This window comes from Myotis nattereri, assembly GCF_964212035.1.
Source record: "Myotis nattereri genome assembly, chromosome: 3".
Classification (NCBI taxonomy): Eukaryota; Metazoa; Chordata; class Mammalia; order Chiroptera; family Vespertilionidae; genus Myotis; species Myotis nattereri.
Window position 1 is genome coordinate 199,394,214 of NC_138077.1, and position 16,705 is coordinate 199,410,918.

General features: G+C 57.8%; 1 protein-coding gene across 1 annotated transcript in view; it reads left to right on the plus strand.

Annotated features, from left to right (window-relative positions):
- Positions 1 to 16,705, plus strand: part of AHDC1 (AT-hook DNA binding motif containing 1) — a 66,083-nt gene that overhangs the window by 31,506 nt on the left and 17,872 nt on the right. Inside the window, exon 3 of the transcript XR_013995758.1 lies at positions 11,832 to 12,009. The gene's annotated coding sequence lies outside the window, so the exon portion shown is untranslated. The remainder of the gene's footprint in view (positions 1 to 11,831; positions 12,010 to 16,705) is intronic.

Here is a 16,705-nt window from a genome sequence, read left to right on the forward strand (position 1 = left end):
GGTGTGGGCCGAGGGGCCTCTGGGAAGCCTGCCCGATCTGACCCCACCTGGCTTGTTCTGCTCCTGCCTTGGCTTCCTCCCACTTCTGCGCAGCTCCATGCACGCCCTGCTCTCAGCTCTTTGTCCCAGCCTCTGTGGCTGGTCTCCTCTGTCTGACTCCCCGGGGCAGGGTTGTATTTCTCCCATCAGACTAGGGGCTCCTGAGGTTGGGGTTCACGATGCCTTCTTTCCTTCTCCCCTCAGCACCGCCTCGTGACTGTTTTCTCCAAATGTCACGGGAGATGAGATTAGAGAGTTGGGGTGGCAAAGTCTAATTTTTCTTAACAGGGTCTAGGGGGGCAAATATCTCCATCCCACCCCCTTGGTGAAGTAGATTCTTCTTGCTCTCCCCCACCTGGCAGCACTCATGGGAGTGACCATTGGAAGTAGAGTACCCCTCTTTTTCACCTAAAAGCCTGGCTGCAAAGGGTTAAAGCGCTCCTCTCCTCTCCCCGCTCCCCCCCCCCTGTCTTGGTATGTGAGCTCCCCCAGGCTGGGGGGGATGGGAGGATGGGGGGTCTGTTGCCTTATAGCCACTCATGTGGTCAGCTCAGACCTGACCAGTCACATTCCTGCCCAGGAGGGCTGGAGCTTGAGGTGGAGGGGCAGGGGCCAGGAAGAGGCTGGCTTTGTAGAAATGGAAGGAGGGGGTTACTAAGAAGCTGGGGTTAGGGGCTGCTGGGAACTTGGAAGTATTGTGCAATATAAACCTTAAGGAAGCCTGGATCCACCTCCCATTCCTCTGGGCCTCAATCTCCCTGTCTTTCCTCCCAGTTTGCACCTTTCACAATGTTCCTGTAGTCCACGTAGTTGTGATACAGGTATAGACCTGGTCCCAGTATTAAACAAAGAGGGGTAAAAGCGATTTCTGACATGCATGGTGGCACAGAGATTTCTGGGTAGCCTCCAGTGTGACTTTCTGGTGCTTGGAGGTCGGCTGGGCTTTTGGCTGGGTCAGAGGCTCTGAGATCTAGGGTACAGAGCAGGCTGTGCTAGACAGTAGAAAGAGACCTGGGCGGGAACCCAGGAGGCCTGGTTCTCTGCCCAGCCCTGTGTCTGACTCATGGCCTCAGTCTCCCCTTCTGAGGGGCTTAGGTCAGTGGTCTCTAAAAGCCCTCCTGTCTTGTGAAATGATTCTGGGTGAGGGATGAGGAGTGGGGGGCAATCGTCTGGAGGGCTGTGGGAAGCTGCCAGTTTAAGGGGGAGTTTGCAACTCGATCCCAGAGCGAAAATAGCCCAGGTCATTTTCAGCTGCTTGGGCGGAGGTATCTGATCCTGGGAGGGCAGGGCGCTTGGGCAGGGGGCAGGGAGGAGCATTCTGTAAAGCCCTCTGGGAAACCGGACCCCAGGATGGGAGGGTGGGGAAAGGTTGGCATGCCCGGCTGGGCTTCGGGCTTCCTGAGACCCGCTGGGGCCCTGGCAGGGGCTCTGGAATGGAAAGATGAGGAATTCAGAGGGTTAACAGGAGGTGAGTGCTGGACTCCTGCCCCCTTTGGGTCCTGGCCTGGATGAGGTGAAAGGTCAGCCTCAAGGAGTCCAGGCACAGCTGGGGAAAGAGTAACCCGATCCTTCTCCCTAGCCAGGCTCAGGGGATCACAGAGCCGCCTCCCCCAGGAAAGGTGCTTTGACATCCCCAGGAAGGAGTTTGTTTCTACTTGTTCTCAGCAGGGGTTGGGGTCTAGGGGAGGGTCCTGGCCCAGGGGTCAGGGAGAGCTGCAGGCCTGGCACCCCAGCCAGTATGTCAGTGCTGTGTCATCTGGGGTCAGGGGAGGTGGAGGTGAGCCTGCTGGAAAGGTTAGAGGTGGCCTGTTCCAGCCCTGCTCTCACTCTGTGCCCCATTTATAACGATTCTGACGGAAGCTTAGAGGTAGGAGTCTCCCCCGCCTCCCAACACACACTGGTGAGTGAGAGAAACTGCCTGATATTAGACGGTGACGTGTTTGGGGTGGAGAATTACACCTCAACCGAGATGGCTTTGCTGTCTGTGGTTGTGTGCGTGTGGTGGTAGGGGGCGGGTGTCAGGGTGATATGATGGGAGGCAGCGTTAACACATGGAAGAACAAGGGCTCTGAAGTCAAGCTTGACCTGGGTTCAAGTCCTGGCCTGTGCCTTAGGCAAGCTATTTAACCTAAGCCTCAGTCTCCCACCCACAAAAAGGGACTGGTAGTATTCACCATAAAGGGTAATGGCAAGGATTGACACAGAGTAAGTGCTCAGTAAAAAGTAACCTTAAGGCGCTTCATTGTAAGCCAAGGTCACATGGAGCGTGGAGCCCGCACTGAAGCTGATTTGACTCCAGAACAGGAAGTTGGTGAGCTACAGGCGAGGGAGGAGAATGTGAGTGGGTCAGTGTCCCCAGGGCTGTGCATGAGGCTGTGGGAGTATCCAGGTCACTTGGTGTGAGGTGGCGTCGGGTGAATGGTGTTGAATCTGTGACAACGGGTGGTTGGGGCACCCTTCTTCTTAACCTCGGCCTCTGGGGCTGGCAACAGCCCCATCTCCCCAGGCCAGCGTGCTCTGCAGCCATATGTGGGTGTAGCTGTCCCTGGAGTGTGACTGTAGGTATGTTTGAGAAGGCGCAGGCATCCCAAGAAAGAACAAGTCGTCTTTTGTAAGAGTCCAGCCTCGGGCTGGGCTGAGCCCTCTCTGGGGGATCCCCTGTTTCCGCGCCCAGCTCTCCGCCCACGGACAGCGCCCAGGCCCCGCCCGCTACCTGAGCGCCCCCGCCCCCTCCCGGGGACCCTGTGCTTTGGTCTTCGGGCCGGAGTCTGGGGCGGGAGGCCTACTGAAACCTTGGCCACGCCCCTCGTGACGTCACCCCAGGTACTACCAATCTCCGGGAGTCCTGCCCAAGGGCGGCCCGCCCCCACCGGGCACCCGCTTGCTGCCAGCCTGAAACGCAGTGGGTGGAGGAGGAGGCAAGGCCAGCCTGTGGGGCGGGGAGGCAATTGAAGGCCTCGCCCTTCCTGCTCTGGGAGGGGCTGAGCTAGCGGCCTGAGACCTTGCAGCTCAGCTCCCCTGGAAGAGCTTCACCAGACCTCTCTCCCGGAACACTCTGCCTTCTTGCCCACCTGTCCAACTCTTGCCAGGTGCCACTTTCTGCAGGAAGCCTACACCCTAATCTTTTTTCGGATCGCCTACACGCCTCGTGACCCTCTGTAATGGCAGTACCAGTACTACCACTAGCACCAGCTGTTGTCCACTGAACGTTTTACTGTGTTTTTCATGGAATATCTTAACTGAGGATGGATCTCAGATTGCTCTCTGCCTGGTATTATGAGCCTTTCTCACCCACTGGACTGGGAGTTCCTCTGGATAGGGGTTCCAGACATGGCCTCACTCAAAATAGGCACTGCTAAATGTTCAGGATAAACGATAGACGAGGGGACAGGCCATGGAGGGAAAGTACCTTGCGAGAAGTCACACAGCAAGTAGGTAGAACAATCAAAGCTAGAAACCAGGTTTCCTGGTTCCAGTCAGTTCTTTGGTTCTAGTGTGTGACTAAGAATAGGGAAGAAGTTAACACAGAAAGATGCTATAAGCCTTTCCTTTCCCCATAGACACCCCCCCCCCCCAAAAAAAAATAAAAGATCAGAAGAATCCCAAGGCTATCTTCCTCTGCAATCCATACACCTTGTACCGGAAACCCTGACTTCTGGGGGGAGGAGGCAGTGGGAGGAGATATCGGGGGAGCTGGGAGGCTTTTGTAGGCCAGAGGGGCAGTTCTGGGCTGCAAGGAGTATTGTGGGCACAGTGATTAGGGGGTACTGGTTATGGGGATAAGGACTTAGCTTGCAAGTGGGAGGTTCCAAGTTGGGCAAAGAGGAATGTTGGGAGCCGAAGTGTATGGGGGTTCAGTGCAAGGGAGGCAGGTATTATGCTGGGCCAGCGCTCCCCCTACCAACAAGCTGCCCCAGTGGAATGCTGGGAGGCCCAGGGGATGGGGGCCAGGCAGCCAAGGTGTCTCCGGTGGCACAGAAGCAGTTAAGAGCTGCCTCAGCCTGTTCCTTCAGACAATTAGTGACATCTCGCTTGACAACACCACACTGAGCCGATGCAGACCTCAGCCCCCCTCCCGGCCCCCCCACGGCAGCTTCAGCTGTTTATTCTTGGGCTTTAACAATTGGGATTCTGACTTGGAGGAGCGGGCGCCCCGAGCTGCCCTCTGACCCTCCGTCGCCTTGGCAACTGGAGCCCGGTAGGCCTGGGCTCTGCGTTAGGATTACAGATCCTGAATTCACAATCTTGCTGCTCCCTGCAAGCAGAAGCAGCAGCCTGCGCTGCAGCATGCTGGATCGGCAGCTAGACTGGAGGGGGCAGAGAAGGAAGATCCCCAGGGGCCAGCCTGAAGCATGGTGGGAGCCTGGGTGCCCACAGGCGACTTGGAAAGTGGTGCCCCACTGGCAGCCACCATGGGGCAGGGCCCAGAGCCCACCTCAGCTCAGATCTCCCATCATTCTCTGGAAACTTTCTTCCTGGTAGAACCCCGGGGGCATGGGTGAGGCTACATCATCGCCCCCCTCTTTCCTCAGTCAGCCCCCTACCATGCCCAGAACTCCAAGTGCCAGCAGACTGTGCCCCTGCCGTGCCCGCAGCCATGGCAACAAGCCCCCTCCCTCGACAGCTTTGCTCCTTCCTCCCCCCCACCTCCAGCAGCCAACTGCCCCAGCTGAAACCGGAGCTGATGCATCTGCGAGCCTCATGCCCAGACCCACATTCCATTTCTGTCCTCTTTCCCCCCAGCTCTGGCGACGACATACCCCCTCCCTCCTTGCCTCTGTCTACTGCTGCCCCCCCCCCACACATTATCACTTAGGGTCTCCCCCTTCTTCCCACCCCATTTTCTGAATGTCTCATCCCCTGTCTCTTGGTCCCTGGGTGTGCCAATCCCTTGTCCGTCTCCTGGTCCCTGCGGTGCCCTCAGTTCTCTGCCTTGCCCTGTCGGGCCAGCTCCTTCTTCACCTCTCCCCCCAGCGTGGAACTTGCTCACCCTCTGTCTTTGTCTCTGCCTCATCCTGCCTGTCTCTCTGTCTCTTTGTCTTGTTCTTCCTCCTCTGTCCCTCTTTTCCTCTCTTTTTTGCCGTTTTCCTTCAGCATTCATATATTCTGTCCCCTCTGTCTCTCTCATCCCTTCCCTCCTTCCTCTTCAGCCCCATCCTGTCCTGTTTCTTCCTCCCTCTCTCTCTTCTCCCTGGCTTTCTCCCTCTAAACACGTAGATTTTCTTTATCTTCTTTCTCATTTTCCCACCTGATCATTTCCCTCCTGGGTCCCCAGGATGGAGCTGGGAGAAGGGGGCCTTCCAGCCGCACCCCACAGGCGTCCCCTCTCACGTAGGGGCCAGATGTCCTGGCCCCCCATTGGGCCGGTGCAGTTGGGTCTCAGATGGGGAGGAGAGGGTCCAAGGTTACAGAGCCTATAGGGATGGGGCACTAGGAACCTTGAGTGCCTGGCCTCCCTTCCCAGGGTTCCGGGGGAGGGGGCGGGGGGCTCCATCTATCTACTCTACCTTCTGCCAGCCTGGGTAGGGGCGGAGGGTAGTCAGGGCTGAGCTGGCCCAAGAAGCCCTCTAGCTATAAGGACTCAAAGAAGAGCATGTCTGGACCTCACTGATTCCTGGGACTTGTCTCCTCCCCTGCCGCAGTGGTGACCCTCTCAGACCGTGCCTCAGTTTCCCCCAGTGGTGCAGGGGTGCTACTACCCTTGCTCTATCTTTGACTTCTTTAAAGCACTTTGAGTTCCTGGAGCAAAGTCAAAGTTATGAAGAGAGAAAGGGTAGAGTGACTCCCACCCCCTTGCTCACCAACCCCACGCGGACTGCAGCACAGAAGAACTTGTCTCAGGGCAGGAGTAGAATAAGGGTCCTGTCCCCTTAAGTATCTGGTGGAGGACAGTGCCCCGCCTCCTCCCCAAGACTGGCAGCCCCTGCTGTCAGGCCCTCCCTCCCACTCTGGGCAGTGGCCTCTAGCCCTCCTCCTGGCAGCCCCTCTTCAAGGAATGAGGTTAGAGTCATGGGAAACAGGCCCTGGGGTGGGGGTGCCAGCACTCCAGGGCTCAGCCCTTGCCTCTGGGTGTGATGAGGCCTGGTCAGGCAGAAGTTCTAGAACCCGGGGTCTTGGCACTACTTAGCAAGGGGCCAGGAGGGGGAGTAAAGGTGCCTGGGGGAGGCGGTTTGCACGCAAGGCATGCTGGGCCCCCCTCGGCCTGGTGGGTGGGGGGAACAAAGCTGGCATCAAGGCCTCAGCTAAAATTAGCCGTTTCCCTGCGCGGGAACGAGCATGCCTGCCAGCCGCCCAGATCGCCGCTGCCTCGGCAGGCCATCTGTCGCCACGTTTTGCTCAGTCCCCCAGGATCCCCCAGCTCCAGCCACCCCCAGGGGCTAGAAGGACTCTGCTCTGAGGCTGTCCCTGCCCAGGGCTCTGGTCTCTGCTGCTGTCATGCTGTGTGACCTCAGGCTAGGCAGAGTCCCTCTCTGGGCTCCTGCACAAGAGGGCCCTGGGTACTGACATCCTCGATCCCCCCAGTCTTTTCAAGCACCAGGTGCTATGCTGGTCATGGGGGGCAAGGGTGTGGGCTGCTTTTCTCCCTTAGAGCTGGCCCCTCTCTTGTCCATTATTTGAAGGTGGTCAAAGTGGGATTTAGGGTAAAGGTCAAGGTGTATGAGAGACTGCTATCAGGTTCCTTGGTCTTCGCTGAGCAGTAGGGCCGTTCTGTATCCAACAACACCCCAGCATCGCCCCCTTATGTCCCCCACATACACACACGATGGAGCTCCAAGCAGTCTTACAGAACCAGCTCTAGTGGGAAGCCAGGAGGTGGAGGCTGAGCTCAGCTGATGCTAACTTCCTCTGGGGCTTGGCCAAGTCTCCTGCCCTCTCTTTATCTATTTTCCCCTCTTCAATAAGAAGCTCCCATTTCTTGAGCACCCGCCCACTTTTTGCCACATTGTCGCTTGAGGCCGACATTATTATCCCCACTTTACAGATGAGCAAACTGAGGTGCAGAAAGGTGAGGAAGCGGTGGCGCCAAGGATGGATGGCCGTGTCCTCCTTCCCACGGCCCCCAGTGCTCTACTTGCTGGTCTCCAGCCTCGACTACTTTCAGACCCTTACGCTTCCCTGGCTGCTACCCCTTCCCCCCACTGCAAAGCCCGAGGCTGAGCTGCTGCTCTAGGGTCACTCAGCTTGGCTTGGGAGGAGCTCAGACTTGAACCCAGGCCCCTTGGCCCCAGGCCTCCCTTACTCTGGCCAGCAGGCTGGGCTTGTTCCCTGGGTGAGTCATGCCCCTGGACTTTGGCCTTCTTGTCAGGCTCTGTGGTCTGAATTTGGAGACGAGGAGGGCGGCCTTTGTAAGAAAGAGGGGCTCCCCTGGCAGCAGTGGGGGGCTTAAAGCTATCATCTCTCCCTCCTCAGTCCGGTGCCCTGAGGGCATGGTGACAGCCACCCAAAACCTGTCTCCCCTCCACCGATCTCTAAGAAGCCTTATAGGAAATGGTCCTCAGGCTTCAGTGAGCACTCATTCTGCCCCCTCCCTAGATAACAACTACCTTCAATTAGAAATGAGGGGAGGCTGGGAACTTGGGGTGGGTGGCATTTCCAGGTTACCTGTGTGCCCAGGTGGCTTCCTCCCCAGCACTCATCTTCCCCAGCACCAAGCCACTGGGCTACCCAGGAGGGAGGCCAGTGTACCTCCCCTCCTGGTGTCCAGGGACCAAGGTCACACCCAGAGCCGTATGCACTTCCACCTCCTCCTGGGGCCAGTGTGTTTGTCACTGGGGCAACGTGCGGCTGTGCCTGGCTCTGGCAGTGCTAGGGTGACATTCATGCCCTGTGAGCTGTGACGCCTCTGCAGGCGGAGGACAGCACCACCCAGGCTGGCAGTGATGGGGGAGGGGTGGGAGTGTGCTGTCACCTGTCCTGAGCAGTCAGGGGGTAACATCGTGTACCCATCCCAGCCTGGAGGGAGGACTCATGGGGAAGGAGTGAGGTTGTATCCCTGGCATACACCATGGGTTGGGGTTGCGGGGGTAGGTCTGTATCCTCCTCACACCTGGAAGCTGAGGCCTGTGTCTATGTCGGGGTTGGGGGGGAGGTTCTCCAATCATTTCACATCCAGTTATTGGATGTGGGGGTACCTGGGTGCGTGTTAGTTACGCCGTTGTGAGGGTGATAGCCTGTGTTCCTGTCTCATACTGTCTGGGGTATCAGATGTGCCCATCTCATGCTTCGTGGGAAGTGACAGGTTAGGAGAGTAGTCAGTCATAGCATATGCCTGTCCTCCAGCTGTTGGGTGTGTGTGAGATGTCACCATGTGCCCATCTCATGCTGTTGTGGGGAGTGACATGTGCGATTAGCCCATGCTGCTGGGAGGTTGTCAGTAACTTAGGAGTTTGTCTTTCACCCTCAAGAGACAACATGTTGCCTGGTGGTATGGAGCTGACAGTTGGCGGGGCCTTCCCATGGAGACCACAGGACCCCAGAGGGGTGGCCAGCAGAGGCCCTGGGCACCAGGACAAGCATGGGTCGGGAGGGGGCAGGTGTCTCATTCCCACATGACCTACCTTCTGGCCCAGGTGCCAACCCTGGAGACTGCTTCCCAGGAGGAAGGACCCAGTGTTTTTCAGACAGTGTGCAGCGGGGCCGCTGGGACTGGGGCAGGTGTAACTGGAGAGGTGGGGCACGGGGCAGGGTTTGCATGAGGGGCTGTCCCCCTAGGCCTGGGGGACCCTATTCCCTGCCTCTTCTGCCCCTGAAACTGTTAAACTAATTAAGGCTGTGGAGCCGCAGGATTAATCGGGGCAGCTCTCGCGGCCCGGAGCTCAGGTAGTCGATTAGTGTGCCGCGGAGGATATTGGATTTCTGAACCGCAAGTCAGCACTATTCGGCCTGTTATCTCTCTGAGGCTCGAGGGTCAGGAGGCGGAGGCTCCCGGCCTGCTGGCCACCCCCGCCGGCCAGCTCGGAGGTCCTCTCCCCCTGCCCACACTGCCATCCCTGCCTCTCTGCCGGTGCCTCCGCCCACTTCCCCTGCCCTCCTGGCCCCGCTGCTGCCCACTTGGCATCCTCACCCAGCTCTTCTCCCTGGCCCATCCTGTGCGTGGTCTCCTCCCTCTGTCTGCCTCCATCACCCTCCGGTTTCCGTCTGTCAGGCTGGCCTCCCTGCGCCGCCATCCCCTCTGTCTCCCCCTCCCCCCACCCCACCCCCACCTGGCCTGACTCACACCGTGTGCCTCACTGACCCGCTGTCAGCCCTGACCAGCCGCTCCACCTCTGCGGTTTCCCTTCACTGTCCCTGTCCTCCAGCCGCTCTCCGCTTTTGTTTTGGATGTTTCTGATTGTCACTGTCGCTCATGTCTCTCCCTCTGGGTGTCTCTGTATCTTTCTCTCTCTCCCTCTCTGTGTTTTTCTCTCTCCCTCTGGCACTCAATCTCTCTCTCTCTCTCCCCCTGTCTTTCTTGTGTGGTCTCGGCTGGTGTCTGCAACCAGAACAAATCTCCCCCAGCCAACACCCCCTGAACAAGGAGGCCAGAGCAGCTAATGGAAAACATGTGATTCTGCCTTGCGCCTGGAGCACCGTGAAGGGAGCCTTAGTCCCAGCTCAGCCCCTGCTCCCCCCTCGCTGCATTCCCCCCACCACACTGTCCCCCGCCTCCCATTGGCTCCCCCAGCCTGTGTGGGCACAGTTGCAAGTTCCCTAGTCATTTACATTTCAGGGATTGGGGGAGCTGTCATTTATCAGTTGGGGAGTATCAGGTTCTGGAGGGGCTGGGAGCAGCTTTGCTCCGTTGGTCCCCCCCACATCCGCCCCAGCACCCAGGGCCAGACAGACCCCATGCAGACTCCCCACCGCCACCCCCATATGTAAGAGAACGGGGCCAAGATGAGCTGAGCTGTGGGGGCCTGGATGGGGGGCAGCCAGTCCACCCCCCTTGGAGGGCTCTAGAGCCACCCAGATTTCCATCTTTTCCACCCTCTTGCGCCCCTGGGGAGCTGCAGAGGTGGGGGCTCCCTGAGGGCTTGGGAGCTGCTGGGCTGCATTTCTGTGCCCACCCAACCACGGGGAAAGGGGGGCTGGATCAGAGGAGGGAGGCTCTGGCAGGTTGGAATTCTCCTTCTCTGCCTGTGGATAAATTGTCCCTAATCCAGGCTTGGGGAGCTGTCTGGCTCCTACAGAGAGAGAGAGAGAGAGAGAGAGAGAGAGAGAGAGAGAGAGCGAGCAGGAGATAGGAGGGAAGCAGGCATACAAACACAGTGACACAGACACACACTGCCTCACAAAGGTCTCTCGCATGCGCTCACACACGCACCGATGAGTTACACAAAGGTACCACACAGATTCTGAGGCACCCTTGGTCTGACAGGCACACTTTGGCACACAGACCCTCTCACACGTGTTGACACTGACAGAGCTATACTGGCACAGACGGAATGACATGGCACCACGGACCCATCGACACACACAGACACAATAATGAGGTCATACAGTGCACAAGTGCACGGACACATGCATGAGCACATACCGACCCACGGCGAAACAGACCCACAGGGACACCGTGACCCTGGAAACCCAGAGAAAGGCAGAGGTAGGAGGGAGGCAACGCTGACCCACAGTGACACCAGTGCTCACAATCACAGGCCTCGGGACTGGAAACCTGCAGGGACAGCGGGGGACTAGCTGCATCCCCCCTCCCCGCCCACCACACACATTCAGAGAGCTCTGAGACAGACAAACGCCGGTGTGGCTCCTGACACAGCATGCAGAGAGCCAGGCCGAGTGTGTGCAGAGAGGCACACTCGTGGCCTGATCACAGCTAGGCACACCTTTTCATACATAGGCCACACACTTTCCCCTCTGTCCTCACAGGTGTGCAAACACGGGCTCAGGTGGACAGAAACGAAGCTGAGTAGACCCAGATGCGCACACCCACACGTAAGACACCAAATCCAGGTATACGTCAGGCACACAATCCCATACATGCACACTCTTAGACATACATATACCTGCACAGACATACAAAAATACACAGAGAAGCATACAGAAGGCTAAGTAGACCCAGGACCCCACACGCAGGTATATTTATCGAGACAGCTGAACACTCATAGACGTGCATCATACAGGCAGGATCTCGTAACACATACAAATCCCCAGGCAACCAGAACCTGTAAGGAGTCTATGAGGCCGAGTTCTCAGATCCCCTCTGGGCTCCAGTACACACCTCAAGGAGGCAGACTAATAGGCAGGAAGCAGCAGGATCGTGCGAAGGGCCTTGGCTATTAAAGAAAACAAGAGCTATAACCAGCTGATAGAGAAGAGTAAGTGCCAGCTGCCTGTACATCCCTCGTGGAAATCCGCGTACACCATCACTCCGCACAGCAACTCACACCTGCACTATGAAGAAGCTCTTAGCATTTTATAGTCTCCCCTGAGTGCTCCTCCCCAATCTCAAGATCTCCCCACTTAATAGATGAGAAAACTGAGACCAGAGAGGTTAACTGACTTGCCTAAGATCACACAGTTAGTGAGGGTTGAGCCAAGGACTACCTGACTCCCAAGGCCAGGTTCGTTCCACCACAGCCTATGTGTTCATGTTCATGCATGCGTGTACCTACACATACAAAGATACTGCTTCCCAATAGGAACCTGAGATTTCGAGGTTCACAACTCCTCAGTGAAATGAGGTTTGAGCTGATTTAATTGTATGCAAGAGTGAACCCCACCTAGGACCGCCTCCTGGTCCCTCTGGCTGGCTCCTCCTGTGGCCGTGCTTAAGCCTGTGGTGCTGTTTGCTTCCACAGATGGGAGTTTGCCTGCTTGTCTGCCCATCAGCCTGGACCCCAGAGCCTGCCCAGCTAGGTGCGTGCAGAGGGCCCCGGGTTCGGGACAACTCTCAGGCCGCCGCCGAGACCACCCTGGAATCGCTGGTGAAGAGTGGCCTTTCCTGCTGAGCTGGGCCTGTCTGCACAGCCTGCTCAGGTAAGTAACAGTGAACAGGGAAACCAGGTCTGGGCTTCGGCCACCCCCACGAAGCAGGCAGCGGGGGGGACTTACTTCCCCGTCCTAGCAGGGATTTCCCCCTCCCAGCTTAGGCCAAAAAGAGGCCCTTGATAGAACCCAGATATATTAACGCAACTTACTCAAACTGCTCGTTACCCAGAAAGGGGAACCGAGGCCCATGGGTACACAGCAAGTTTCCTGAGTCCTGCCTCCTAGTCTGGGGACCCTTCCCTGCTCCGTGATGACCTGAGATAACTGGGCAGAGAGGGTTTGTAACAGTGAGCGGAACTCGGGGCAAAGGTGGAAACCAGAGTGCCTGATGTGTGCAGCCCACCCCCAGGACTGAAATCTGTGGACGCAAGAGCTGGGTCGCCAAGGCGAGGTGCTGAGAGGACCCAGTCGTTCAGGTACGCCAGGCTGCCCAACCAGGATGAGGTGGAGCAGGGGGCAGCACCCGCTTCCCTCCTCCTGGCCACACTAGCCCACCCAGGCTCAAGAGCCACAGAGGCCAGGTGGGGCTGCCCTGCCCTGCCCTGCCCTGCAGAGGCAACTCCCTGAACTGACACATGAAGCCTCCAGGCTCCAGGAAGCTCCCCAGAGCCCAGCCTGCCTGGGGACTCCACCCAACTTCCAAAAGAGCATTCCTGGGGCCTGAGGTCTGGGGGTGGGGCCTCCTGGGATTGTAAGGGTGGGGAGTTTCAGTTGTGGGAGGATGCAGGGCTGTGTACCCACAGTAAAAGTGGAGGGCATCTTGTGTACAAGCACACGGGTGTGCGTGTAAGCCAGTGTGTGGGGGGCTCTATCCTTACGTGTGCAAGGTTCTGGATACAAGAGTTATTATATAAGTGGACTGAGCTGGGGGTGTTGGAGGGTTGTGTATATAGCACATTGGAGTGAGGGGTATGCAGGATTCAGAGTGTGTCCTGGGCAGGTGTGGGAATACTGGAGTGTTGGGTGTGCCACACCGGATGGTGTATGTGTACAGGGTGTCAGTGTACACTGGAGAGGTGTGTAGGCAAGAATCTGAACACCCTGGGGTGACAGGTGGGTTCGCTGGGTGGTGTAGTGTGTGTGTACATTGGGATCTCTCCGTGCGTCCCCGGGAAAGCATGTGTTCGGGGCTGGCTGTTGTGTGCACATGGCACCATTTGTGCTTTGGAGGTGGGCTGGGCAGGCCTTCAGCTGAGCTGGGCTCAGCAGTGCCCAGCCTTGTGGCCAAATCACTGAAGTCACTTCCTTTCCAGCAGCAACTTTCCAGGAGGAGGAGTTCTTCAGACCTGGGCAGGGAGGGGTGGGGGGCGGAACAAGGAGCTCTCAGGGGAAGGAGGTGGGCGGGGGTGAGAGGCTGTGGGGAGGGCCTGGTGGGGCTGGAGGAGGGGAGTCCTCTGGGAGACGGAGGGAAAGACAAGGACAGAAGCCTGGAAGGGCCAAGGGCAGGAGGGGATGGGGGTGGAGCAGGGCGGGAAGCACAGTCCCTGGGTGACCTCGGAGGGAGGAAGGGAGGGCCGCCAGGCAGGGTGACCCTCGGGTTCAGCCAGAGCTGGCTGTGGTGCCTGCACACCTGGCACCCAGGTCAGGGGGCTGGCAGGGGCGGGTCTAGGGCAGACCTGCTTGCCAGGTGCCCCACTCCATGCAGGAAGGGGGTGGGCGAGGGCCGCACAAAGGAGCTCTGTGTGTCTGGGGGTAGGGTGGGGTGTGCAGTGCTGGGGCGGGGGCTGCTGGCTCCGGGGAGCAGGGCGGGGCTTGCTCCCCTTGGGGGCATCAGTGGCTCTGAGGGGACACCTAGTGGTGAGGGAGGATAGTGCAGCAGGATGCCTGAGGTGCGAGGGGTGGGTGACGAAGCTGGCAGGGGGTAGACTAGAACTCAAAAAGTAAAACTGGTGGTTGGGACGAGAACGGTTGCAGGAGGCTGCAGAGGAAGGGCTGACCCTCTGGGCAGTGAAGAAGTTTGGTTTAGAGGCTCCCAGCAAACCTAAATTAACACTTCAGCTCTTCCACCTCATGGCTGTTGGTCCTTAAAGGCATAGCTTAACCTCTCTGGGCCTCTATTTAAATGTTGTTGTTTTTGTTGTCATTTTGGGCGGGAGTCAGGTTGGAAGGTTTTCAGGTGTAATTGGGTGGGTGGGAGGGGCAGACGAGGAGGAGCCGGAGAGGGTGTTGCCTAGTTCCTGGGGGGACAGGTCCTGGGAGATAAAGGCCCGAGGGGAGATGCTGGAGCTCTCTGCAGCAGCAGTAATGGCCCTTTTGATGTCGTGTTTTCCATTTGAGGACATCCCTGGGCCTTCAGTCCAGGCCGGGAGGGAAATGGTGGGGGGGTGGGGGGAGGAGTGTGCAGGCTGGAGAGAGGGTCATGAGGCCGGAAGTGAGAGCTAGGCCTGGCAGTCTGGCTCCCCTGGGGAGGCTGTGGGTGGGGGAGGGGGGCAGGCTGGGGAAGGGGTGGGGTGGTCACAGCCACAGCCGGGGGAGGGTGGGGCTGGGGACTCAAGGATGTGGGCTGGCGCTTCCCGGCACTGTGCACAGCAGGTTGGGGCCCCCTCCCAGCCGTCTGGTGTCCCCATGGGCAGGCTCAGACACACTGACCCAGAAGCTGTCAGAGGGACAGAAAGATCCTTTTGACGTTGTTCACAGACATGGGATAGGTGGTACCCTTGGGAGGGGTCCAAGAAGACGGCCACCTGGGTGTGGTGGGGAGAAGAGCCAGCTGCTTCCCTCAGATCCCAGGGCCTGCAGGAGGGAGCAGGGGACAGTCAGGAGGCCTGGCAGGAGGACATGCCCAAAGGTCTTCACGGGTGGGTGGAACAGAAGCAACCACTGGAAAGGAGGTTTTTCTCTCTGCCAAGATCGCTGCCGCTAGTCCCAAGTGGGAGGTCTCTAGAGCAGGGAGGCTTAGTAAACACCACCCTCAGCGAGGGAGGGATGGTGGCTTCTGGTAGGCGTCTCTAGGAAGGTATCAGGAGCCATGGTCAACCACAGTGCTGGAAATCAGAATTGGAGACTCCCGAGCCTGAGCCCCTTCCCTCCTGTGTGAGGATGTCACCCACAGTCCTTTCTGCAAGAGCAGGGTGGGATTCTTGAAGCGGAGAGAGCCTAGTGAGCCTGGCCTGGGAGGGGCGAGGCATGGACAGAGCAGAACCCTGAGTGATCCAGTAGGCAGGACTAGGTTGAGGACCAGCTAAGGCCTGGGAGCTGCAGGGAGGGAAGGGACAGTGGACAGAGGGATGTTCTGCCGGAATGAGCAACCGAAGGGCCCTCCCCAGGCCTTGGGCAAAGTCTGTTTCCCTCTTCGATCTCAGTTTCCTCATCTGTAAAATGGGAGGGGCTCGAGGTGGCACTAAAACATTGTACCCACTGAGGGGGGAGCTGTTTAAAAATACGGATTCCCAGCCCGGCCGCTGCGGCTCAGTGATTGAGCGCCGACCCATGCACCAAGAGGTTGCCAGTTCGATTCCCAGTCAGGGCCCTGACCGGGTGCAGGCTCTATCCCCAGCAGGGGTGTGCAGGAGGCAGCTGATCGATGTTTCTTTCTCATTGATGTTTCCTTCTCAGTGATTTTCTATGTCCAACTCCCTCTCCCTTCCTCTCTCTGAACAAATAAAAGCCCTAGCCAGTTTGGAAGGCTTTCTTCGCAGCCTGGATTGAAGGCCCAGTGGACAGAGCGTCGGCCTCTGGCCCGAAGGGTCCCGGGTTCGAGTCTGGTCAAGGGCATGTACCTTGGTTGCTGGCTCCTCCCTGGGCCAGGCCCTGGTCAGGGCTCATGCAGAAGGCAACCAATTGATGTGTTTCTCTCACATCGATCTTTCTCTCTGTCTTCTCTCTCTTCCACACTCCCTAAAAATCAATGGAAAAATATCCTCTGTTAAGGATTAACCACCTCCCCCGCCCCCCCCCCAAAAAAAAATTAATTAAATAAATAAAAATCAGTAAAAATACAGATTCCCAGATGTCCCTTCAGATCTGTGAGTCAGACTCCCCTGGACTAGGGCCTGGGCATCTGGAATGTTCCGCAGCTCCCCCAGGCCCAGGGTTTGGAAGCCAGTGGGTTCGATGGTTTTAAGGTTCCTCCCAGCCTTAAATTAGATCACAGCTCTAGAAGGAGCATTTTCAGGGGTGGCTGAAGGAGAGTCGCAGGAGCTGGGAGGAGAAGGAGGCTTTGGACTTAGGGCAGAATTAGGAATCCTGCCACTTAGCAGCTATGTTACTTCAGGCAAGTTACACAATCGCTCTGAGCCTGTTGCCTCTGTAAGGAGGGGAAGATAAACCATGAATCCTGGGTTGCTGTAAGGATTCAGTGAGTCGTATGCGTTGAGGTGCTTGGTAGATTGCAAATCGATGTCCACCAAGAGGGAGTGGAGGAGTGTCCTTATGTGTACCATCCTGTCCCTGAGTCGGGTCTGCAGTCTTCCTGTGGGGCACAGCCCAGGGCAGTGTGGCCGCCAGTGAGAGTCTGCAGGTGTCTGTGGGGGATGGACCCTGGGGATTAGGTCAGAGCCAAACACTAGGCACTGTCAGGGTCTTTAAGACCCTCGTGGTAGTCAGGGCCCTTTCAGCTCCTTGCTCCCCAAGATCCCATCTCTTGGGGATCAGCCAAGGCCCCGAGTCCTCAGGCTCCCTTGAAAGTCGGACATGCCTGGATCTAAATCCCAGCTCTGCCCAAACCCGCTCAGGGAGTCAGTTG